This window comes from Tenrec ecaudatus, unplaced genomic scaffold (assembly GCF_050624435.1).
Source record: "Tenrec ecaudatus isolate mTenEca1 unplaced genomic scaffold, mTenEca1.hap1 Scaffold_394, whole genome shotgun sequence".
NCBI lineage: Eukaryota > Metazoa > Chordata > Mammalia > Afrosoricida > Tenrecidae > Tenrec > Tenrec ecaudatus.
Genome location: NW_027459261.1, coordinates 48023 through 75825, shown reverse-complemented (window position 1 = coordinate 75825; position 27803 = coordinate 48023). Strand labels below are relative to the sequence as shown.

The following is a 27803-nucleotide window of genomic DNA, read 5'->3' as shown; positions in this document are numbered from 1 at the left end:
TGGAACATCTACGAGTGATGGACATGCCTCTGATGAGGTCATTGTGAGATCACATAACTGCTGCCATTTCATTACAGTTGATAAAGCCCCCATCCCCTTCCATAAATTCCCAGCTACAAGGAACTCAGCCGGGTGGTGCCAGTGTGTCTGGGGCAGGTGTTTGTGCCTCAATATACCCTATGATGCTTGGAAGTGGCCCATGACACAAACTACGGGTAGGTCTGAGAGATAGCCCAGTTTGCTGGAACAAGGACTCCACCCTTTCCCCAAGAAGATCCTCTACCTTCGGAGCAATCTGCTGGGGGCAGGCATCCATCTGGCCGGAAACTAGATGGGCTACTCTGTGTCTTGTGCATCCATGTCTGTAGGCCTTCCAGTGCAGCCTGCAACTCATCATTGCGGTCCTGCAGGTCCTATAAGCAGAGTAGAGATGGCCCTGCAATCCCCATGCTACACAGCAAGGCCCAAGGAGCAATGCAGCACCGCAGGGTCTGCAGGATGCCCAGTGGAAAGGAAATTCAATTCCTGACAGCAAACATGTAACATTCAAACTATAAGTTTCCAACTATGCAGTGAGTTAAACATGACAGGGATAATTCAGCTTTCTTAAATCCTACATCGCCTTCTATCACTAGAATCATAGCAGGGGCTAAATTTTTTTTTTAAAGTGAAGTGAATGTGGAGGAGAAATGCAGATCACCAACACCTGACTCAACAGGAATGTGTGCAAGTCCACCACAGTGATGGGGTATGGCCAAGAAAAGCAACTCACTGGTGTCCTTTCTCCAGAGGGTTCTGCAGCTTTGACTGTCAAGGCGTTGCCATCATCTTAAAACAAAATGCCACCCAGCAGAGCAGAAAGGCCACATGGATGGCTGAGGCCCAATGAGGCACATAGAGTGGGGGCTGCAGGACAGACAGGCAATGCTGGGAGGCTGCCCTGAATCTGCACCTGGCTGCAGTGGTCTGTCTGCACAGGAGTTGAGGAAATGCACTGTAAAAAGCACACTTGGTTGCCAGGGTTTAGAGGCGAATCTCCCAAGACACAGCTCTCACTTGTAGATTTAAGGGTAAGAAGGCAAGAAGCGCCTGTCTGTGGGACTGTCTGTGGGACTATCGTGGTGTGAAGTCTCTTGGCATGGCTCTTCTGTCTAGGTCTTTGTGATTCCCATTGATGATTAGGTGGGACTTTGCAAATAGGGCATGTCTAACACAAAACAGAGTGGACTGGTTCATTTTCGTTGCCACTTCCCTGGCCATAGGGATGTGTTATCTTAGAACAGGAACAGAGAGGAATCCCATGAACTTAAGGGATAAAGAACTACCAGTGGAGAACAAATGAGATCTCTGTCTAAAGACAAGAGGAACCAGAGGCTGTGAAACAGAAATTACTGGACAGACTGAAAGAACAAGGCAAAGTCAGAGGCTGAGGCAAGGAGACACGGGACAGAATTGAAGAGCAACACAGAGACTAAGGACTAGAGAAAGACTTGATTGAGGCGAGATGATACTGTGGACCAATGACTGTATCCTTAGTGTTTTCTGATCTTGGCTTGTAGTAACCCATTAAGTTCTCTAAAAAGCTCCCTTAATTGTGAGTATTGCCTGTGAGCTCTGTGCGACCAGTGCAATGGATTATAGAACACAGCACAAAAGTAGAATGCTGTGGAAGAAACAGTTACTATCAGAAAAGGGTAAAGAATGATGGAGGGTGGAGGCATGCCTGATCTCTATTTTGTGGCAATCGGCCTTGATTGATGGAGCTACGTAGGATTCTTCTCCTTGATGTAGCCAGAGGTCAGCTATGCACTCCATGCGGTTTACTCAGGGACCCTAGATCCCTTCGTGAAGGAATGTGAGGTGTGTGGTCACTTTCCCTTTTGTGCACCTGGGGATGGGGGACTTGGGACTCTTCAGACCTAATGAATACGGCAGCAGTGCTCCCAGGGACTATAGGAGTATGATTCTACCTGGTTTCTCCTTTAGGAAACGTACTCTGGAGGGACACTAGACATTGAACTGTGAAGAAGCCCAAACTGGCCCATCAGGAAGCCACATGGTAAGCGAGCTTTCAGACATTTCTGGTCTAGCCAGTAAGGTGTGTAGCTGAGGCCCCGGCATCATAGGGCAGAGAAGAAACATGTTTGTTATGCTATGTCTGAGTTCCTTCCCACAAAATATAAAATCTATGAGCATATTTAATTGCTATTTTAGGCCATTAAGTGTTGGCGATAATTTCTTATGGAGCCATAGTAACTGGAATAACATGTATGAGTGAGCCACAAATAGCTCATGGAAATAGGATTAAAAGGTAAAGGAATTTTCCATGAATTTTTGAAGCCCTTTTTCTGTAATTTACAAAGGTAAATTACAGTCTCTTGAGGGGAAAAGTATATTAATTTTAAGTGGGAGAGAAAAAAAAGTTCTCACAAAAATCTGTTAAGAAATGGATGGTAGAGACTTCCAGGAAGATGGCGACTGAGTAACACATAGCAGAGGAACTCCACAGAAATCTGTGCAGGAGAGTCACTAAGAGGGAAATTCCACACCACTAGGTCGCAGAAGGAGCATCAGAAAGATAAGTAGGCAGAGATCCAATAGGTTTTAAGGAGCTGGGTCTTTTGGCTTACCACAATGGAGGCCAGCTAGGGTTTGACCTTAGCCTAAGGTGACCAGACGTACCGCTTTTTAAACATTTTTTCTCGTGTCTATGGTGTTTTTAAAAAGTCCCAATTTTTGGAAAGAATGCACAACAAGTGAGGGTATATACGGTTTTCGGCTGCCATGTGGCAATTTCACCAGGATATGAGTTTTATCAATGGTGTCCCGCTATACCAATGTTAAAATCTGGTCACCTTACCTTGGCCCGGCCACTGTCTTGGCTGGAGCCAGGATCATTTGTAGGCAACACAGGGGCTTTATCTCAACACAGCCACAGTTTGACACCATCTCAGGGCAGGGATTAAACCCCTCCAGCCCCATGGTCAAGGATCAGGTTCATTTATATTGATGCTTCAGTTTCCCTCTCTTCTCTCTATTCCCCCCTATCCCCCTGTCTCAGTGGGCTGTTTTTTTTTTTCCTTCTCTTTTTCTCTTCCCCTTTCTCTCACACAGCACTGCCAACATCCTGACCACTACCCTTAGCCTAGGGCATTAATGCCTGCACTCAACCCTGCTGGGCGAGCTCCTCCCTCTGCAGCATAACCGGAAGCTGGGAAAGCCGACCCACACTCCAACAGGGGATATCCTGCCCAACTTCTTCCCTGGAAAAGCCCACCTGCCGGTCCTCTGTAGTGCTTAAGACATGGCTGGAGAAATTCGGCACCCCTTCTTTGGGGGAAATCCTGCCTGTGTGCCTTGGGGAGCTCCTATCCATCCTCTGTGGTCCCACGTTACTGAGGGAGCTTCCTCCCGCCTGCTGTAGTGCCTCACAGACTAAGAAAGCTTATCAAACACTCACCAGCTTTCCACGGAGCAGTGGGAAACTCTGCCTAACCTACGCAGTGATCTACCTGATCAGGGAAATTCTGCCCACCATTCACGGTGCTCTATACCAAAGCAGGCAACCAACCAGATTTCTGTGACACTCCTGTTGCAGCGGGCACCTTTGCATGCCACCTGTGACAACCCAAGCCGTCATGGGCCACACCATCATGGATTCTTGTGAGATCACCCAGTAAAGCACCATCCTCGTGGATCCACAACAACCCAACCAGCATCTCCGGAGAGGCCCATCCAACTTGTTGACTAGGGAAAGAGTGAAGCCACAGGAGGACAAAGTGGTTGGCTAATTCCATAGTGAAATTAGCTGTAGCAGTTCGAAGAAGCTTTCCTACGAGTCTCCCAGAGAGAGCCAGTGCTCTTTGACTCCCTGAAAAATGGCACCTGGCTCCTCTAAAACAAACAGCAATCAGGCCCAATGACCTCAACAAAAAAACATGAGAAACAAACTTCAATGGCAGAGATGTCCTGAACCGAACGACATGCATAGAAGAAGCAGATATTTATCTGCCACATAAAGAATTTTTCAGAATACTTCTTGCAGTAATACAGGATATGAGAAAAACAATACAGAAAAAAGATGAAATGAAAGAGGAGATTAAGTCCATACACCAAAGGGAAATACAAGAGATCAGGGAAGAGATAACAAAAACTAGTAGCAGACACACAGACCTCGAGAATCGACTAGAGGAGGCAGATAATTGCACCAGTGACCTAGAGGACAGCCAAGGAGACTTTAAATGCGAACAAAAATCTAATAAGATCATTAGTGAAGCTGAAGAGAACCTAAAAGCTAGGTCTGATGCTATGAAGTGGAACAACATTAGAATTATTGGATTACCAGAGGAAGACACCACAAAGAAGTCAACTGCAACAGAGAGGAAATTCTTGGAGGAAAACTTCCCGAGCTTAATGAATGAAAACCTGGCAACCATTCAGGAGGCTGAAAGAACACCAGTCAGATTGAAACCCAAGAAGAAATCAAGGCACATCATACTTACTATCCAACTTTGAGGAAAAGGAGAAAATCATGAGAAGAGCTAGGGAAAAACAAGCAATCACATAGTTTCCCAAATAAGAATATGCTCAGACCTATCATGTTTCCCCAAAAGTCAGACATCCCCCCAAAATAAGACCTACTTACAGTTTTGCCTCGGGCTGAAATATAAGGCATCTCCCAAAAATAAGACCTCCCCAAAAATCAGCACCCCCGAAGCTACCGTAACTCTGGACTCTGGATCATAGTGGTGGGCACCACCACGCAGCTCACTATTGGCTGCAGCGCAGTCAGAGCAGACAGGTAGTACGAGGTCTCTTTTAATAAAACAATAAACAATAAACGTGTACCACATTCTTCTCCATGGAAAAATAAGATATCCCCTGAAAATAAGACCTAGTGCATCTTTGGGAGCAAAAATTAATATAAGACACTGTCTTATTTTCGGGGAAACAGGGTATCAGAGAACACTATGAAGATGAGGAGAGAGTTGTTGAGCAACATTGCAAAAATTGAAGTAAAATAATGCAAACCCAAGAATACTCTACACAGCCAAATTATTGATCAAGATAGATGAAGAAGTAATTGTCTTTTAGAGAAGGAAAAACTCAAAAAATACATTAGAAGAAACCCAGCCTGGATCCTTGTCGATCCAGTATAGGCAGAAGAACAGCACTCACCAAGCATAAGTAAGAGACTGCCACAGAGAACAACCTCACCCAGAGGGAAACAAAGAGAAAACAGCCCCCAAGATAGCATTGGATTAAGGGTGAAAAGAAGTCAAGAATGAAACACACACACACACACACACACACACACACACTACATTAAAAAGAAAGGGAGGTGGGAAAACACCCAACACAAAAGGTGTAAGATGACATCAGAGTCCACGGATGGAAATAATACCCCTGAATATCTATGAACTAAACTCAGGCATTAAAAGACTGAGGCTAGCAGACTAGTTTAGAAATACAACTAATCAATCTGCTGCCAACAGGAGACACATGTCAAGACTACAAACAAAACTAGGCTGAGAATCAAATGCTGGAGAAAAACATACCAAAGAAACAGCAATTAAAAAAAAAACCAAGTGTTGCAATCGTAATCTTGGATAAAACTGACCTCAAAGTGCAAACCATAAAAAGAGATGAGGAACACTATATAATGCTCAAGGGAACAGTAGGCAAAGAACCACTAAGCATTGTAAACATATTCCCCAAATGACAGACCTGCTGAATACGTCAAACAAATGCTTCAAAATATGAAAAAGGAAGTCACAGCCTCAACAATTATAGTAGGTGACTTCAATACACCACTCTCTGAGAAAGAAATATCACAGGGAAAGAAACTCAACAAGGAGGCCAGAGATCTAAACACTACAATTAGTCAATTTGACCTGATATATATTTACAGAGCTTTTCATGAAAATACAAAATATTTCACATTCTTTTCAAGCCCACATAGTACATATTCGAAGATAGACGACATGCTGGGGCATAAGTCAAATCTGCATAAATTTAAGCACATTGATATCATATAGACTTCTCTCACTGACCACTGTGCCATAAGGCTGGAAATTAGCAAAAGGAAGATGAATAAAACAAGGCAAACAATTGGAGGATGAATAACTCTCTACTGAAAAAGGAGTGTGTACTGGCTCAGATCATAGATGAAATTAGGAAATTTCTAGAAACCAATGAGAATGAGAATAAGACGTACCAAAACTTATGGGACACAGCAAAGGCAGTTATCAGAGGAAGTTTCATAGCAATACATGCACACCTGAGAAAGGAAGAAAGCCATATGATTGATATGCTGGCACAAAATTTACAGCAACTAGGGCTGAGTCAACAGCACAATCATGCTAATAGCAAAAGAAAAGAAATAATAAAAATCAGGGCTGAGATTTAGGAGAGGGAAAATAAGAAAACTATGGAAAAAATTAATGCTGCTAAAAGTTGGTTCTTTGAAAAGATAAACAGAATCAACATATCGTGGGTAAACCTAACCAAAGAAAGACGGGAACAAATTTCAATAGCAAGAATGAGGGATGAAAGAGGGGACATTACAACAGACTCTAATGAATTCAAAATGATAATTAAAGAGTATTACGAAGGACTGTATTCCAATGAATTCAACAACTTGGAAGACATGGTCAAATTTTGAAAAACAATCCCTCCCTCGAATTTCCCAGAGGAACATCAAGAATGTCAATAGACCCATAGCAATAGAAGAAATAGACAAGGATATCAAGGGATTACCAACCCCAAATTCCCTGGACCAGATGGCTTCACAGGACAATTCTACCAAGCATTTAGGGAAGAAATGACACCAATCCTACACAAAATCTTCCAGAACATAGAAAAGACGGCAACCTCTTGAAGCAAGTATAAATATGATACCCAAACAGGGCAGGAATCCTACAAGAATTGAGAACTACAGACCAATATTCTTAATGAACACAGATGCAAAAATTGTTAACAAAATACTTGCCAATAGAATACAAATGTATATAAAACGAATACCATATATACTTGAATATAAGCCGACCTGAGTATAAGCCTAGGTACCTAGTTTTTACCTGGGAAACTAGAAAAACTGATGACTTGAGTATAAGCCTAGGGTGGGAAATGCAGGATGTGAATTAACACAGAGACCAGAGGGGAGAGACGGAGCGCAGCCACGGACACATCCTGACCAGTTCAGCTGCCAGCGTAAGTGAATCACTATGGGTGCTTCTGCAAATTGGAGCCTTCCACGTCATAGGATGGCTCTGATTGGTTAGATGTGAGTAACAAACATTCAAAGCCCTGCAGTATCAGTGGGGCTTTGAATGAACAGCGGAGGAACGACAATCACCTGTGAGATATTACACCTCGTATAAGTTAAACCCCAGTTTTTCAGCACATTTTTTGTGCTGAAAAATTCAGCTTATACACGAGTATATATGGTAATTCACCATGACCAAGCAAGATTCATACCAGGGATAGTTCAACATACGAAAGACCATTAGTATCATGTGCCACATTGACATGAAAAACTCTAAGAACCACATGATAATATTGATAGATGTGGAAAAAGCATTCGACAACATCCAACACCAATTCCTTTTTAAGACACGTCAGGAGATAGGAATGGAAGGACAATTCCTCAAGACCATACAAGCTATATATGAAGAACCAACAGCCAACATGGTAGTCAATGCAGAAAAGAGGAACACAATTCCACAGAAAAAGGGTCCAGACAAGGATGCCCCTTGTCCCCACTCTTATTTAACATCGTACTGGAGGTTTTAGCTCGCAGCATAAGGCAAAGGAGAGACATCAAAGGTATTCGTCTGGGGAAGGAGAGGTAAAACTATCGTTATATGTAGATGACATGATTTTATAAATGGAAAATCCCAAAAGATCCAAAAGGGGCAGAGTGGCAGGATACAAGATCAACAAACAGAAGTCCACTGGACTGCTATACATATCAGCTAAAATAACAGAAGAGGAGGTCAAAAAGGTGGTACCCATCACAATAGCCAAGCACAAATTAAAATATCTAGGGAAATAGCAGACTAAAAGAACAAAAGATTTATATGAGGAAAACTATGGAACACTATTACAAGAAACCAAGAGTGATTCAACAAATGGGAGAATATCCCATTTTTGTCGATCAGAAGACTCAATATAGTAAAGATGTCAGTTCTCTCCTAGGCACTATATAACTTTAATGCAATCCTGAGAGAATTACCCTCATCTTTCTTGAAAGAAATGGAAAAACTGATTACCAAATTCATATGGAGAGGGAAGAAGCCCAGAATTAGCAGAGACTCCCTAAGAAGGACACAGTGGGAGGGCTTGCTTTACCTGACTTTAGCACATATTATAATGCCATCATGGTCAAAACTGGGAGGTATTGGTATAATGACAGATACTTAGACTACTGGAAAAGAACTGAAAACCCAGAAATAAAATCATCAGCATACAGACAACTCACTTTTGATAAAGCCCCCAAAATATCAAAAGCAGGTACCCTCTTTAACAAGCGGTGTTGGAAAAAATGGATATCTACCTGCAGAAAAATGAAGCATGACCCTCATCTGACTCCATGCACAAGAATAAACTCAAGGTAAATCACAGACCTTGAGGTAAAACTCCAAACTATTAGGTCCATCAATAAGGGAACTGGGACCAATCTGAGAATTTTGGCACTGGGAATACATGGGATAGCAGAAACAGGGAAGGACACAAATGCACATGAGTCACAAATTGACATGTGGGATACACTGAAGATAAAACATCTGTGTACATCAAAATAATTCACCAAGAGAGTAATAAGAGAGCCCACGGACTGGGAAAACATCTTTAGCCTGACACATCAGACAAAGGCCTTATTACTAAAATCTACAATACTCTGCTAGTTTCCAAAGAGAAAAAAACTAATTGCCCACCGAGGAGGTGGGCAAAGGACCTGAACAGCAGTTCCACAAGGGTACAAATCCGAATGCAAGGAGTTGGAAACAACCCAAATTTCCACCAACAAATGATTGGATTAAAAAACAGTGGTATATACATACAATGGAGTACTACACATCACTAAAAAGCAGTGATGACAAATACTAAGAGGACGCCTGGCCCTCCCACCAGAAGAACTTATTTCAAAAGACGGCATTGAATCTGCAGCTCCAGGAGAGGGACATATCTGATGGGAGCACATGGGTGATGATGAAGGGGGAGGAGGAGAAAGTGGAGCACATCCTGGCCCACCAGGTCTTGAGGACGATTATCCCGATTAGAGCAGCCAGTCCACAGAGAGGACCACATGGCCAGCCCCACTATGAGACATGACGCCCCTCACTGACCCATAGCTCTACCGGGGACAACACTGGAGACACAGTGTGGGAACTACGCCTAATCTGATCCCGCCACACCGAGGCAAAACACTAAGGGGGTGCAACAGAATAGCAAGGGAATGGAACGGCGAGGTCCTCAGGGAATGATGAAGGTGGACTTTGGGGCTAGGGTGTGGTACCCCAATTGATTGAACTGGAAAACACTCCTAAAGGCCAACACACAATCCTTGAACTAACTACAAACTTTTCTTTCTTGTGCTTTTTTTTGTCATTGATTTATTGTTGTTGGTTGGTTGTATATTGTTCCTTGGTATTTTTATGTCTTGTTTTTGTGCATGTTATTATCTCCGCTGGTCTTTCTAAATAAGATAGGCTGGATGAACAATCTGGAGGATAAAACAACAGGACCGACAGTTCAGGAGGGACATAGGAGAGGTGGGGGAAAAGGTAGTGGTGTTAACAAACCCAGGGACAAGGGAACAAGTGATCTAAATCAGTGGTGAGGAGGGGCTGGGAGGCCTGGTAGGGCATGATCAAGGGTAATGTAACAAAGAGGATTTGCTGAAACCCTGGTCGGGACTGAGCATGATAGTGGGACAGAAGGAAAGTCAAGGGAAATAGAGGAAAGAGCTAGGAGACAAAGGGCATTTATAGAGGTTTAGATAAAGACATGTATATATGCAAATATATTTATATATGAGGATGGGTAAATAGATCTATGTGCATATATTTATACGTTTAGTATTAAGGTAGCAGAAGGACATTGGGCCTCCACTCAAGTACTCCCTTAATGCAAGAATACTTTCTTCTATTAAATTGACATTCTGTGATGCTGACCTTTTCAACGCAACTGCTGAAGACAAAGCGGGTGCATAAGCAAATGTGGTGAATAAAGCTGATGGTGCCCGGCTATCAAAAGATATAACGTCTGGGGTCTTAAAGGATTGAAGATAAACAAGTGGTCATCTAGCTCTGAAGCAACAAAGCCCACATGGAAGACGCACACCAGCTTGTGTGATCACAAGGTGCCAAAGGGATCAGTTATCAGGCATCAAAGAACAAAAAATCATAACATTTTGTGCTTGCCTCCATGATATGATCGCTGAAGACAAATGGGTGCATAAGCAAATGTGGCAAAGAAAGCTGATGGTGCCCGGATATCAAAAGGTATAGCGTCTGGTGTCTTAAAGGCAAACAAGCAGCCACTTAGCTCAGAAGCAACAAAGCCCACATGGAAGAACCACACCATCCTGTGCGATCACAAGGTGTTGAAGGGATCAGGTATCAGGCATCATCAGAACAAAAAATCTTACCATAGTGAATGAGGTGGGGGGGGCGGGGTGCAGATTGGAGATCCAAAACCCATTTGTCAGTCACCGGAATCCCCTTGCAGAGGGGTGTATGGGAGGAGGCGAGCCAGTCAAGGTGTGATGTAGCAACAATGAAAAATACAACTTTCCTCTAGTTCCTAAATGCTTCATCCTCCTGCACTATCATGATCTGATTTCTACCTTGCAAGTCTGGCTAGACCAGAGGATGTACACTGGTGCAGATAGGAACCAGAAACATAGGGAATCCAGGGTGGATGATCTCTTCAGGTCCAGTGGTGAGAGTGGCACTACTAGAAGCGTAGAGGGAGAGTAGGTTGGAAGGGAGGAATCGATTTCAATGATCTGCATTTGACCTTGTTACTAGGGGGTGGACAACAGAAAAGTGGGTGAAGGGAGATGTTGGACAAGGCAAGATATGACAAAATAATAATTTATAAATTATCCAGGGTTCATGAGGGAGGGGGAAGCGGGGATGGAGGGGACAAAATGAGGACCTGATGCCAAGGGCTTAAGTGGAGAGGAAATGTTTTGAGAATGATGAGGGCAATGAATGTACAAATGTGCTCTACACAACTGATGTATGTATGAATTGTGATAAGAGTTGTGTGAACTCCTAATAAAACAATTAGGCCTCCACTTACTCAATGCAAGAACACTTTGTTCTATTAAATTGGCATTCCAGGATGCATACATTCCCGACATGATTGCTGAAGAAAAATGTGTGCATAAGCAAATGTGGTGAAGAAGGCTGATGGTACGTGGCTATCAAAGCGTCTGGGATCTTAAAGCGTTGAAGATAAACAAGCGGCCATCTAGCTGAGAAGCATCAAAGCCAACATGGAAGAAGCACACAGCCTGTCTGACCACAAGGTGCAGAAGGGACTGGTTATCAGACATGAAAGAACTAAAAATCATATCAATGGGTGCCCACCTCCCTGATACGATCAATGAAGACAAACGTGTGTGTAAGCAAATGTAGTGAAGAAAAGTGATGGTGCCCAGCTATCAAAAGATATAGCGTCTGTGTTCTTAAAGGTTCTAAGATAAACAAGTGGCCATCTAGCTCAAAAGCAATAAAGCCCACATGGAAGAAACACACCAGCCTGTGTGACCACGAGCTGTCGAAGGGATCAGGTTTCAAGCATCAAGGAACAAAAGATCATATCATTGAAAATGTGGGTGAGTGCAGAGTGGAGACTCAAAGCCCATTGGTAGCCAATCGGACACCCCTTAGTGAAGGGTTGTGGGGAAGAAATGAACCAGTCAGAGTGCAGGGTAGCAGCGATGAAACATATAACTTTCCTCTAGTTCTTAAATACTTCCTCTCCTCCACTATCATGATCCCAATTCTACCTTACAAATCTGGCTAGACCAGAGGATGTACATTGGTACAGATAGCAACTGGAAACACAGGGAATCCAGGACAGATGACTCATTCAGGACCAGTGGTGAGAGTGGCGATGCCTGGAGGATGGAGAGAATGTGGGGTGGATAGGGGGAACTGATTACAAGAATCTACATATAGTCTCCTCCCTGGGGGAGGGACAGTTGAGAAGAAGGCGGTGGGAGACATCGGACAGTGTAGTATATGACAAAATAATCATAATTTATTAATGATGAAGGGTTCATGAGGTAGGGGACAGTGGGGAGGGAGGGGGAAAATAAGCAGCAGATATTAAGGGCTCAAATAGAAGGCAAATGTTTGGAGGATGATGATGGCAACAAATGTACATATGTTCTTGACACAATGGATCAAGAATATATTGTGATAAGAATTCTATGAGCCCCCAATAAAATGATTAAAAAAATAAGAAAAAAAGTAGTGATGAATGCATGAAGCACATTGGAAAGAATTGGAGGAAATTATACTAAGCGAAGTAAGCCAAGCAGAAAATGAGAAGTACTATATGAGTCTGATGAGGAAAGCTTAAAAAAAAAAAGTGCAAAACGGGCTTAGGGAAAAAACTATTGTATATAAACATTCCTGGGTTCAGGTTCAGGGAGTATGGCAGGGACCAGACCAAATCCAGGAATACATATGGTAGACAACTAAAAAGGAAGGGGAAAGAGAGAAAAAACAAAAACAAATGAGTAGTTGGGGAACAGGGCACTAACTCCCCCAAGGGGAGTGTATTATTCATATCTTCTCAGGGAAAGAGGGACCAGACTACAAAGCGGTGCTCTAAGATGTGAATGCAACATACTGGCATGAAGCAGGGAACCAGTAGAGGGGTCTGAGAGACAGGCCCCAATCCCAACTATGTGGACAACCACCCCTGCCCCCTGAAGAATTTACCTTAGGGGCAGCACTGAAGCTACAGCTCAGGGAGAGGGACATGTCTGATCAGAGCACACAGGAGCAAATGAGGGGGGAGGAAGAGAGAGTGGAGCACATCCTGGCCCACCAAGACTTGAAGATGATATCCCTGCTCAGAGCAGCCAATAGCTAGAGAGGGCCATATGGTCAACCCCACTATGAGACATGACATCCCTCACTGGCCCATAGCCCTATAGGGGACAACACTGGATACACAGTGAGGGAATTATGCCTGATCAGACCCCACCACACCGAGGCAAAACACTAAAGGCGTGCAACAGAACAGCAAGGGGAGCAGAGCAAGGACGTCTCGAGGGAATACCAAAAATAGACTTTGGGGCCATGGTGTGGCACTCCATCAGACTCCACCAGAAAACACTCCTAAATGTCAATAGACCTTGAACTATTTTCTTTTTTGTTGCTTTGTTTTGCTCTGTCTTGGTTTGTGCATAGTATTATCTCTGCAGGTCTGTCTAGATAAAAGAGTCTGGATAAACAATCTGGAGGAGAAAACAACAGGACCGAAGGTTCCAGGGGACATAGTAGAGGGAGAGGTGGGGGAAAGGAAGTGGTGTTAATAAATCCCAGGGACAATGGAATAACAAGTGATCCAAAATCAGTGATGAGGAGGGTGTAAAAGGCCTGGTAGGGCTTGTTCAAGGGTAATGTAACTGAGAGGAATTACTGAAACCCAAATGAAGGCTGAGCATGATAGTGGGACAAGATAAAAGTAAAAGGAAATAGAGGAAAGAACTAGAAGGCAAAGGACATTTATAGAGGTCTAAATACAGGCATGTACATATGCAAACATATTTATATATGACAATGGGGAAATAATCGATCTATGTGCATATATTTATAGTATTAACGTAGCAGATGGACATTGGGCCTCTACTCAAGTACTCCCTCAATGCAAGAACACTTGTTCTATTAAACTGGCATTCCATAAGGCTCACCTTCCCAACACGATCGCTGAAGACAACACAGGTGCGTAAGCAAATGTGGTGAAGAAAGCTGGTAGTGCCTGGCTATCAAAAGATATAGCACCTAGGGTCTTAATGGCTTAAAAATAAAGAGGCCATTTAGCTGAGAAGCAATAAATCCCACATGGAAGAAGCACACTACCCTGTGTGATCATGAGATGTTGATGGGTTCAGGTATCAGGCATCAAAGAACAAAAATATTATTATCACTGTGAATGAGGGGCAGTGCAGAGTGGGGATCCAAAGCCCATCTGTAGGCAAGTGGCGATCCCCTCACAGAAGGGTCGCAGGGAGGAGATGAGCAAGTCAAGGTGCTGTGTAGCAATGATGAAACATACAACTTTACTCTAGTTTCAATGCTTCCTCCTCCCCACTATCATCATCCCAATTCTACCTTACAAATCCAGCTAGACCAAAGGATGCATACTGGTACACACAGGAACTGGAAACAGAGGCAATCCAGGACAGATGACCCTCTCAGGACCAGTGGTGAGAGCGGCGAAACAGGGAGGGTGGAGGGACGGAGGGGTAGAAAGCAGGAACTGATCACAAGGATCTACATATAACCACCCCCTGGGGGACAGACAACAGAAATGTGGGTGAAGGAAGATGCTGGACAGTGTAAGACATGGCAAAATAATAATAATTTATAAATTTATCAAGGATTCATGAGGGAGAAGGGTTAGGAGGGAGGGGAAAAAGGAGGAGCTGATACCAAGGGCTCAAGCAGAAAGAAATATTTTGAGAATGATGATGGCAAGAAATGTACAAATGTGCTTGACACAATGGATGTACGTATGGATTGTGATAAATGTTGTACGAGCCCTCAGTAAAATGATTTAAAAAATAAAAAGCAATGGATGGTAATTAAAATAGGAAAAATCCCACAAAGAATGGTGTCTTGCTAGGCACCCGGTTGAGTAGTACTACCAATCCCATGGGTGTCAGGGTAGAACTGTGCTTCACAGGGTTTTCGATGGTGATTTTTCAGAAGTAGATCACCAGGTCTTTCTTTCAATATCCCTTTCAATGTGGGTGGACTCAAACTGCCAGCCTCGCAGTCGGCAGTGGGATGCGTCAACTGTGTGCACTTGCAGCTCATTTCCCTTTCCACTGGGCAGCACGGATCTTGGAAGCAGCATCCACAGTCATATTTATCTGGTGGCCTGCTTCTTGTGTGGTTCTTCTTATATTCCAAATAGGTATTCTGAAAATGTCCACTGCTGATAACAAGTTGATTCTGACTCACAACGACCATATAGGGCAGAGAACTACTTCTTTCGGTTTTTGAGGTGGAAAATCTTTACAGGAACAGACGGCTTCATCTCGCTCCCACAGACTGGCTGATGGGTTTGAACGACTGACCTAGATTTTAACAGCACCCAAACATAGCCACTAAGTACCACTAGGACTCCTTTAGACACATCCCTACCACTCAGCAGTGTGAGAAAGCTGATGCCTGATATACACCGAGTCGAAGTCTCTCTGTCTTGAGATTTAGTAACACAAAACCTAGGAGCATAGTCCATTACAACTGGTAGAGATGTGTGGAGCCTGAGCTGGAGCAGCAGGGCCTTAGCACGTCTACTTGGTGGCTCTCTGGAAGGATGGAAGTCAGACTACTGTTTTTAAGTTATCACTTGCTTAAGTGGGTGGCTGTGGATGTTGAAGGTGATAAGGAATCTGGGGAAAGTCTTGTGAAGTAGCAAGTCCACTAAGGTCTATCACAGCATTAAGAACAAAGGACTCTGGGTTTCTTACAGAGGCCACAGAAAGCCATTATGGTGTCCAGCAAAATACACAGCAGAAAAAAGTATCAAACCAAAGATAGCGGGTTACCATCTTATATTTCCTTTTATCAAAGGCAGCCTCACCAGGAAAATCAAGATGGACAGTTGGGAAAAAAAAGAAAAAGCTGAAATGATGCTTAAAGAGAAAGAACATTTGATAAATCCATTGTAGTGTCCACAATAGCAGTAAAAACTGCCACTGAAAGCGATCTGACTAAAATCTTATATTTGCCAAGGGCAGCCTCATCGAGAAAACAAAGATTACCAGCTGAGAGAAAGAGAAAGAAAGTTAAAATGATAGCTAAATTGGAGGAAAATTCAGCGACAAAGGGAAGAAGCATGGTTGTTGTGCTTTGCAATATGCATTGTAAATTACAGTGAAACTTTACGCTAAAATTTGGAAAAGAATGGGCGCTACGCAGGGGGAAAGGTCATGCTATTTCTCCTTCTGTAGAATGAGTGTAAGACACTGAGTTCAGCCAACAAGCAAGGATATCCCTGTAGCAATGAGCCCATCTGGTAACCTAATCGACCTCAAGAATCATTCTCTTGTCAAATGAACCGGCAGTCATTGGAGAAATGGCAGATTCTGGGGTAAATGGCAGCAATGTACAAGGTAAATCTGGAGTATCTCAGGAACCACGTAATAAAACAACCAAAACAATGATGGTGCAGTGCAAAAACTTAGCAGATAGGTTGACCTGTCTGGCACAATTTGAACACCAGAAATCTAAGCACAGTAATGAATTATAAACCTTTGGTAATAAATCGGAAATTCTTTAATTCCATAACAACAGGTAAAAACCCACTGCCTTCAAGTTGATTCTGACTGTTCGTGTCCCTATGGGAAGAGTAAAACTGCTCCCCATGGTTTCTTGGTTTCTTTTTTTACCCTAGAGTTCTGAGAGCGTACATGTTTATGGGAGCAATAGCTTGATCTTTCCCCTACAGAGAAAGATGGATGTGAATTGCTGACTTGTGGTTAGCAGTATCACACCAATCTGCACCACCAGGGCTCCTTATACCAATATGTGACACACGCCAACCGATAGATGGCATCGTCCTACTTTAATTAAAAAGGAAACAACAGAAAAGCACTAAGTCAAGGCATTTCTTTGAAACAGGGAAGAAGAGTCCCAAATAACCAGAAGCCTTGGGAATTTGGCAATACCAGACCAGCCCTACATGTACTTAAGGAAGTTTTCTAAATGGAAAGGAAAGAACATTAATCAAACACTCAAATGTAGACAAAGGGGGAGGAAGGAGTCAGACAGAGATCTCAGAAAATAAGTACATATTACGACTACTGGATGTAGGGTGTACATTACTGTCACTGGAGGTTCACCAACAGAAAAAGGAGAGGGAACAGTAAACCAGGAATACTTAATATTTCACATTCATTGTTGATTGCATGCTAAATGTTACTGTAATTGCATGTTGTATAGTATAATATTTGTAGTAACCACTAAGAGAATATGTAAAGAGGAATTAAAGCTCATAACAAAAGATGCTAAATACAAAAAATAACAGGAAAATTGATAAAAAGAGAAACCAGATAAAAGAAACTCAAAACCCAATTAGCTAAAAGAATGAAGAAAATGTAAATAGCCAAAATATTGACACAAAAGGCAGAGTGATAGACTGGATAAAAAACATGATTCATCTTTTGTTACCTACACAAAACACACATTCACATTAGGACACAAACTGATTGAAAATAAAGGATGGAAAAAATGTTCCGTGCAACCAGCACCCAAAAAAAGGAGTGTGGTCATACTGATAAAGGCTATTACATAATAAAAGGGCTAATACTTCAAGAAGATACAACAATTATTAGCATATATTCACCTAACCTGTCCAAAAACATGACACAAACACTAATATCAAAGAAAAAAAATTACAGTGCCGCTATTAATATTTGTAGATTTGAAACCTTCAATTTCAGTTCTCGACAGAACATTTAAAAAGTGAATCAATAAGGACATTAAGAACATAAAGAAAATCATAAGCCAATTTAACTTAGAACACTCCATCCATCATCAGCAGACATTTTCACAGGATAATTTTTCCAGAACCAACTACAGATTAGGCCACAAATCTCAAGTTTTAAAACATTAAAATCATACAAAGCATACTTTCTGACCATAATGGTATGAAGTAAGAAATCAATCACAGGAAGAATAAAAATGAATAATTATTATTATACCAAAATTAAATATTGTACGACTAGAAAACAATTTCTCTATGTAAGAAATTAAAAGTGAAATAAAAATATACTTGGTATCAAATATAAAGGAAAGCACAACATACCAAATCCTTTGGGACACAGCACAAACCATTCTCAGAGGGAAATTCATAGCAATACATGCCCATATTTAAAAAGATGGATGAAAATCAATTGTTTAAATGAAAACTTGAACAAAAAGGAAAGGAAGAGCAAGAGGCCAAAGATACTAGCTGAAATGAATAATAAATACCAGTGAGAAAGAAATGAAATAGAATACAGTTAAACAACAGAAAAAAATCAATCAAACCAGAAGTTGGTTCTTTGAAAAGGATCACTGAAACAAACTACTGGATATACTGGGGGGGGGGGAGGGCAAATAATCCAAAGAAATGAATCTGGAGACAACACAACATATTCATTGAATAAAGAATCATAACACTATGAAAAAGAACTGCAACAGATTTGAAAGTGCAGATGAATGGGACAAATTCCTGAAAATATACGACATACCTAAACTAATATGAATAGAAATAGGTTTAAGCAGAGTAATTATGAAATAAGCAATTCAGAATGTGATTAACCCCCTGCTCCACCCCTTCAAAAAAGACCAAAAATATATATAAAAAGAAAAGTCAATGGCAAGATGGCTTCACTGGGATATTTCATAAAAAATTCAGAAGTGCTGACACCAGTTCTATAGAAACTTTTAAAAACATTAAAGAAAGGGGACTAGAACATGTCCAACTGAACACATACACACAGGTAGATCCTTATGTAACAACCAGGATAGACTAGGCCCTAAGAAAAGACAGGTGGCCTGTGATCTCAGACAATGGCTTGAAAGTGAAGTAAAAGGAGGCTTCCATATATCAGAGACTGTGGGAGCAAGCAGAGAAGGGAAGGAAAGAGCAGGTCCACTGAAGAGGCGCCCAGTGGTCTCCTGCTACCCATCTGTAGCTCCATTCTGCACTGCTGGCTACAGCAACCCAGCTCCACTCCTCAAAGACTATCATTGTGAGCAGGGTCCAAAGCTTCACGTGTAATAAGCACGCAGGTCCCATGTGGCTTCCAGCTCTCCAAGCAAGCTGGCCTGCACAGTTCCCGGAGCATAGGTCCCAAAGGACCAGCCTAGGCTATCCCAAGGACAAACTTGGCACCATGATAGTTTTCCTGAAGATTGCCTGTGCTTTGACGGACTATGTTAAGAAGCTCTTGGCCTTAGGGAAGAATACACTCAAGTACAGTGTTCCTCCCCCTCCCAACTTTTCTTAGTACAGCCTTTTACTGCCCAAAGCCTTTTTTCCCTCCCCCGTCCCTCTTCTATTATTCATTTCTGGCACTACTCAACAAAGTCATCGACTCCCACAAAATCTAGCAGCCCTCCCAACCGTAATACCCGGCCACGATGCTGCAGTGGCAGCAGTCACTCCTGATTCATCAGAAGAAGGATTAACAAATGAACAACACTCAGATCTCAAGGAATTTTCTTAAAAAGAACAGGCTCTGAAACTATCATAAATTGAATTCAGAAAAATGTTGTCATGTACTTTCAACAAAGAGTTTGCGAGAACAATGGTCAGAATAGAAAAGCTAGATATCTTCAACAAAAACCTCTAAAAAGAAATGCAGAAAATATTAAGATAAGAGAATTAGGCAACAATTTAGAAGAACAGAGTAAGAGAATTGAAGAAATGGAAAGCTGAATTGGTGAGTTTGAAGGCATATCTCTTAACTCCAATTTATGAGTGATACAATCAGCTAAAAGAACAAAAGAATCTGAAGAAAACATAAGAATGAAGTGGGATTCTATCCATATAAGAAATTCCGGAATAATACTTCCTTAACAGAACAGAGGAGGAGAAAATAATTCTCCAGGAAGCAGAGAGAACCCAAAACACCACAGATCCCAAAAGAAAACACTGGAACATATTGTCGTTGAAATTTCCAAGACAGAAACAATTAGCAGGCTGAGAACAGCTTGGAAAAATTGTTTTAATTCATTTACAAAAACACTTTTATTGGCATATGACTCACATGTCATACAATAGCTCAATTATATTAAGATAAATTGTAATAATCATTATCACCACAATCAATTTTAGAACATTTTTTCTTTATTGTATTCATGTTATTTCCCCCAACCTCCCCTGCCATAGCCCCCAAAACCATTGTCTATATAGATTTAGTTATCCTGGATTTCATATACAGAAAAATGTATTTTTAAAAGCCTAACAACAATAACAAAGAAAACAGATTAAAAAAGCTCTAGAAAAGAAAGCAGAGGTTAAAAGAACTGGAATATATTTAAAATGAGTCAAAAGGGAGATGTATAAATTTTAACTTAAATACATCTGTAATAACCAATTTTACAATGTTATCTGTCTGATAACAGGGCTGTTCACATCCCATGGCTCTGGTCAGAGAGGATTCCCCAGAGCTTGCAAATGTTATCCACAACCTTAAAACCAGGTGTTCATAATTGAAGCTGATATCATTCCCTCCTTCAGATTTGAATTTCATGAGTTAAAATCCTAGGATGTTACAGGCTGGTGTGCTTCTTCCACATGGACTTAGTTGATCCCTCACTTAGATGGCTGTTTAAGACCAGCTTTTAAGACCCCAGAGGCTATTTTTTTCTGATAGGTGGGCACCATCTAGTTTCTTCATTACACTTTCCTATAGCATTCATGTCTTGAGTGATTTCTTCATGAGGACGAGCATCAAATAAGGCCATTTCATAAGAACTAATTGTACTTAGATTGAGGCTAGAATTAAGTGCAAGCTCAAAATCCATTCACATATTTATGGTTCATCTGGCTCTGGTTCACCTCAGAGATATAATTGTTATTTTCTGTTAGAGAACATTATCAATCATCCCCTTGGGCATAAGGCAATTTTATTGATAGTGTAGTTAATTTAGCCAATGGTATAGAATTTAAAACAAAAATATGTCTTGTAAATTTAAATTTTATGTTTTCTTCCCATTGTCTCTCTTTTGTTGCCTTTAATAGATATTTTTATTAATTTATTTCTATTACCATCCTTTTTGTCTTTTTTCTCATATTTTTCTGTGTTACCAATGTTCTTAGGAACAAAGACACCGCTCCTCTATCTGTCTCTAGGTGGGTCCGCCCACATGCAGATACACCCACATGTGAGTACCGTGAGTGAACATTGTTACCCATGCTGCACCATGCTTTAAGACAAAATTTCATTTATTTGTCAACAGAAATAAATATTTCAAACAAAACAAAACTGTAAACCAATATCCCTTATGAATATAGGGGCAAAATCTCAAAATCCTGGCCAACAGAATCCAACAATCTATCAAAAAGCTAAGCAAAAGAACCACAGCAGGTGAGATTGGTTCCAGGGATGCAAAGATGGTTTGAAATGAGAAAAATAATGAATGTGATCTACCATATAAAAAAGAAAAACAACCACATGAGCATTTCAATTGATTCAGAAAAGGTATTTGATAATATCTAACAGCCATTCTAGATACAAATACTAAAAAATAGGATTCGAAGGGAAATTCTCAATGAAATCAGGGACATATATGAAAAACCAACTGCCAGCATCTTACTCAATAGGGAGAAACTGAAAGCACTCATTCCTCTTTCAGATGGAAATACACAACAATGCTCCTTATTAACACTCTTATTCAACATTGTACTGGAAGTTAGCCAGAGCTATCAGGACACAAAAAGAAGTTTCAAAAATCCAAATGGGCAAAGAAGTAAAACTGTCACTATTTGCAGATGATCTGATTCTATACATAGAAGGCACCAAAGGCTCAACAAAAATATTGCTAGAAAATATAAAAAGATTTGGCAACATGGCAGGAAACAAAATTGACATATAATAATCAACAGGATTCTTGCATACTAACAAAGATAACTCCGGAAAAGAAAACAAGGAATCAATACCATTTACAATAACCACATAAAGATGAGTCTCTTTAACAAATGGTGCAGGAAAAATTGGATTTCGACTTGCAGAATAATTAAATAAGACTAATGCCCCACACCCCCACAAAAACATATAATATGGATCAAATATCTAAAAATAAATACCAGAAAATCAATGAGAAAACATGGACAAACTTAAGAGTCCTATTGCAGGGGATACACAAAATGTCAAATATTAATGAAGGATGCACACGTAACAGAAGACAAAATTGAAGTCTGGGACTTAAGAAAAGTAAAACAAAAACTTCATCAAAAAAGTAAAAATGTTATCTACAGATTAGGAAAAAGATTTTGGCAATGATATACGTAATTGAAACACTTCAATAAGAAAAAGATGAATAGGTCTGTGTGGCAAGATGGTGATGGAGTAGCATTCCAGAGGGACTCTGCAGAAATCAGTGGAGGAGAGTCACTGAGAGGGAAATATCACTCTTCTGGGTCACAGGCAGAGCATCTTAAAGATGAGCAGACACTAGGTCTTGAAGAGCTGTGGGGTTTGGGCTACTACTGTAGAGGTTGGCTATGGCTTAGCCTTTCCCCTGCCACAGTCTCGGCTGGATCTGAGCTCTCTTGGCCAGCACAAAGGCTTAACTTCAACACAACCACAGCTTACTGCTGCCTTTCAGCAGGGTTTAAACCCCTCCAGCCCCACAGTCAGGTGACTGGGGCTGTTATTTCTCTCTCCCTTCTTCCACAGTCTAATTGGCCTCGGTACCCACCACCTGGTCTTTTTTCTTTCTTGTCTTTCCTTTCACATGTCACTGCTGGGCTCCAGGTCACTGCTCTTTGCCTAGAGCAACTGCATCCATCCTCCACTCAGCTGGGGCAGCTCCTGCCCACTTGCCCTCTGTAGCCTTACAAGCAGCTGGGGAAATCTTGCCTGTCTTCTGCCACACCTCAAATGGGGGAATCTCCCCTTAAAACATCTAGGAGAACTCCCATCAACCCTCCAAAGCCCTGTAAGCAGATGATGGAAATCCCAACCACCCTCCACGGTGCACCATGTGGCTGGGAGGGTCCCTGGGCCCCTCCCCGTCCTCTGTGGTCCCACATGGTTGAGGGAACTTCCTCCTACTTGCTGCCGTGCTTTACACAACTTAAGACAGCTCTGTGTGAGCCCTCTCCAGTGTGCCATACTGCTGTGGGAGCATCTGTGTGACCTATATGGGAGATCTTGCTACTAGAACAATTCCGTCTGTTATCTGCAGTGCTCTACACTAAAGTGGGCACACCCATCAACACTATGTGGCAATCCCGCTGCAGGAAGCACCCCCGCACTTCCCCTGAGGTGTTCCAAGCCGCTGTGGGCCACACCACCATGGCTTCCTGTAAGATCATCCAGTGCAGTGTCATCCTCCCCAGTCCACAATCACCCAACCAGAGTCCCATGAGAGGACCATCCAATGTAACCTCTAAATAACAGGATACGGGTTGGCTAGGTAAGGAGTAAAACCACAGGAGGAAAAAGTGGTAGCCTGACCTAGTACATTTAGCTGCAGGCAGTTCAATGACACACTCCAATGAGTTTTCCAAAGTAGGAGACCAGTGCTTGTTGACTTTCTGAAAAATGGCACCAGGCTCTTCTAAAACAACACAACACAAACAGCAACCAGCCACAAAAACCTCAATGAAAAAACAGGAGAAACAAAAGGCAATGCCAGAAGTCCTGAACATAATGACATGTATAGTAGAAGCAGACATTGATCTGCAAACAGAAAGCAATCTTCAGGATTTCTGCTTGGAGTTATACAGAATATGAGGGAAGCAATATAAAAAAAGGATGAAATGATAGAGGAGATAAAGGCCACGCACCAAAGGGAAATAAAAGACCTCAGGGACAAGATAACCAAATCCAGTAGTGAATTCACAGACTTCTCCAAAAGACTTGATGAGGCAGAGAATTGCACCAGTGGCCTAGAGGATAAACAGGCAGACTTCAGCAAATGGGAAAGGCAGTTAGCCAAGATAATCAAAGAAACTGAAGAAAAGCTGAGAGCCATGTTTGATGCTATGAAGAACAACATCTGAATAATTGAACTACCTGAACAAGGCACAACAAAAGAGTCAATGGCATAATAAATAGTGTAGAAATTCTTAGGGGAAAACTTCTCCAGATTAATAAATGAAAACTAGGCAACTATTCAGGAGGCCAAAATAACACCAGCTGGACTGAATTCCCAAGAAGAAATCACCAAGGCATATAACAGCTATTCTATCCAACTTAGAGGAAAAGGACAGCCTCATACGAGCAGCAAGGGAAAATAGAAACAGTTACCTATAAAGGAACTCAAACAAGAGTCTGTTGAGACCAATCAGCGGACACTGTGAAGAGGAGAAATTGAAGAAAATAACACAAACCCAAGAATACTCTATCCAGCCAAATTATCAAGATAGATGGAGAAGTTAGAGTCTTCCCAGACAGGAAAAACTCAAAGACTACGATAAAAGAAACTAGCCCTACAAAAGATCCTTATCTAACCGGTATGGGCAGAAAAACATCACTCACCAAACAAAAACAAGAGACTGCCACATAAAACAACTCCACCCAGATGTAAACAAAGAGTAAACAGCCCCCAAGATAACAGTGGCAAAGAAAGGCAGAATGAACCACACACAAATGGACAACACACTGATAAGAAAGGGAGGTAGGAAAACATTCAACACAAAAGGTACAAGATGACATCACAGAGTCCACAGCTGGATATAATAACCCTGAATAACAATGGACAGAACTCAGCCAATAAAAGGCAGAGGTTAGCAGCCTGACTTAGAAAACACAACCCCTTGGGCTGCTACCTATAGGATACACATCTTATGATTACAGACAAAAATAGGCTGAAGAAAAATATACCAAGAAAACGGCCATTCAAAAAAAAGCAAAGGTTGCAATCCTAACCTCAGATTGTAAAAATAGTTCCCAAGGTACAAGCCATAACAAGACATAAGGGGTAGGGGCACTATATAATGTTCAAGGGAACAGTAGATGAAGAACCAGTGAACATAATAAATATATTCATGTTCAACGCGACGTCCACAAAATTTATCAAACACTCCAAAAGATGATAAAAGAAATCACAGGCTAACAATTATAGTAGGTGACCTTAATACACCATTCTCTGAGAAAGATCACAAGGAAAGAAGCTTAACAAGGAGGCAACAGATCTAAACATTATGATTAAATGACTTGACCTGATAGATATTTTCAGAACGCTCCACCAAAATGCAAAAACACCCTCATATTCTTTTTAAGCCCCCCATGGCACATACTCAAAGATAGACCACATGCTGGGACATAAGTTGAATCTGTGTAAATTCAAACATAAAGAGACCATACCGACTTCTCTCTCCGACCACTATAACATAAGGCTGAAAATCGACAGAAGGATGATGAAGAAAACAAGGGAAAAAATTGTAAGAAAAATAACTCTCTTTTGCAAAAGGAGTGGTTACTGGCTCAGAAAGATATGAAATTAGAAAATTTCTAGAAACCAATGAGAATACAGTTACCAAAACCTTTGAGACAGCAAAGGCCGCTATCAGAGAAAGTCTGATAGTAATATGTAAGCACATGAAAAAGAAAGAGACGTATGATTGATGTGCTGACACAAAACTTACACCAATTAGAGCAGTCAGCAGAATAATCCTACAAATTGCAAAAGAAAAATAAAAAGGGCTGAGATTCATGAAAGGGAAAACAAGAAAATTATGGAAAAAAGAAATGCAGCTAAAAGCTGGTTCTTTGAAAGGATTAACAGAATCAAAAGACCATGGAAAACCTAACCAAAGAAAGGAAGGAACAAATTTCAATAGCAAGGATGAGGAATGAAACAAGGGACATTACAATGAACCCTAATAAAATCAAAAGGGTAATTGCACAGTACTATGAAGGACTGTACTCCAATGAGTTCAACAGCTTCTCACTCCCCGCTATCACGACCTCAGTGCCGCTTCCCAATCTAGACTAGACGGGAGCATGCGCATAGGCATAGGCAAGAGATAAAACTCACGACACATGGAACCAGGAACAGGAATGGGAATAGAGACAAGAAAAGGGTAGGGGGAAGGGGGCGAAGTGGGGAGAGAGGAGACACCAATAGCAATGAATAGCATATAATCCCGTACCCCCAGTCAGGGGGGAGAACAACAGAAACTAGAAGGGAAGGGAGATGGCGGTCGGAGTAAGATTTGAAAATAATTAACAATCTACAATGTATCAAGGGGCCACGAGGGTTGGGGTTGGGGGAGGAGAAGGGAGAGAAAAAAAGAGGAGCTGATCCCAAGGGCTCCATGGAAAGTAAATGTCTATAAAAGAAAGACAGAATATATGTACGGATATGTCAGATACAATTGATGTATAGATTGTAACAAGAGTTGTAAGAGCCCCCAATAAAATGATTAAAAAACACCCACACAACAACTTTGTTTTTAAAGAAAGATATACAGTAGAAGAATAGCAGCCGTCAAGTCTGGAGCACTGGGCCTGGTTTCTTGGGACATTCTTGTGGCTATAACATGAGGCCACTTTTAGATATCAAGTTGACCTTCCACACGCAGCAAGTAGACGTCATCAAATTTGAGGCTTTTCAGCAGAATCAAGGCTAAACGTAGAAGCCCGGTCTCTTCAAGAAGATACTCTCAGTGGTCTCCTCTTTCAACCTCCAAAAGGAGGGCCTGAACATGGCCTGCTCAAACCTCAGCCACTCTCATAGCCATCAGCTAGGTTGAGCTACACAGACACTGGTCACCTACAGTTCTGTCCATTCTAATGGTTGAACACCACCCTCTTAGCAGGTACAATGAGACAAGAAGTAGAGTTCTTTGGACTTTTTTGCACAAGAGGTCTAGAGACCTGTTGATGCAGCCAGAGGGTCATGCTTTTAGAGAAAACCCTAAGTTCCCCATAAGCTTTGACCCTGCCCCAGTGTAGAAATGGTTGGGGAAGAGGATGGGAATGAGCAAAGGTGAAGGTTTGGGTACCAACAACCAAAATGCTGGCATGTAAGACCCAATACAAGATTAATATGTGACTGCTCACAGCAGTCAAAAGAGTGAGTGCAGTAGAGCTGAGGATGGTGAGGGAACCCCCCCAGCCCAGCCCCCCAAACTTCCCTGGCACATACCCTGCACTTGAATTCATACTCCTTCAGGATCGCCATGAACTGTTCTTGAGAGAAGAGTGCAGTGCCATCTGGTTCCAGCTGATGTCAGACCCAGAAAGAAAGCAACAATACAGAGAATGGTAAGGCAGGTCCTCTTGGGCCAGGTTCCTGGGGCCACCTCCTCACTTTCCTTCTGGGAATCTAACTTCTACTTTCCAGTAGCTCTAGAAAAAAGCATCCAGTCTACCTACTTTCAAACTTGTTTAAAAGGTCTTGCCACCAACAGCGTTTTCTTAGGACCCGGAGCCTGTGGTGGCTGGGATGCACTTCTGCCTTGTCTCTGGTGCAACTTCTCCCTTCCCAGCAACGTCCTTAGGGTAGATGACATATGATGGCACCACGCTCTAAGTGCTCCTTTGGCCTCTCTGGCTAATCCCAAGTACTATTAGTGGGTCCTGGCTTTATCAGTACAGAGGCCATACTACGCGGGGTAGCACTAGGTCACAGTGACTTGTCATGAAAAGGGGAAAGAAAAAGATATTATATAGATTTCTCTCCATTACAGGATTTTTGTAAGGAAAAAAACCAAAGTTCTATCACCCAAGTATCATTTTCAAGACATGGCCCACACTACTGACCATGATTCTAGTTGAAAGACTCAGAATAAGCAGAAGCACTTGCCTTGTCCTTCAGCACAAACTCAAGGTCATTCTGCAGTTTCAGCACCAGCTTCTCTGAATCTGACTA

General features: G+C 41.8%; 1 long non-coding RNA gene across 1 annotated transcript; it reads right to left on the bottom strand.

Moving 5' to 3' along the window:
* Nucleotides 1-380: 380 nt before the first annotated feature.
* Nucleotides 381-27800, bottom strand: LOC142436550 (uncharacterized). The gene is made up of 3 exons (XR_012782004.1): nucleotides 27738-27800; nucleotides 27078-27155; nucleotides 381-413 (listed from the first exon to the last, which is right to left on the bottom strand). It is a non-coding gene; the product is annotated as an uncharacterized LOC142436550 (long non-coding RNA).
* Between the last annotated feature and the right edge of the window lie 3 nt (nucleotides 27801-27803).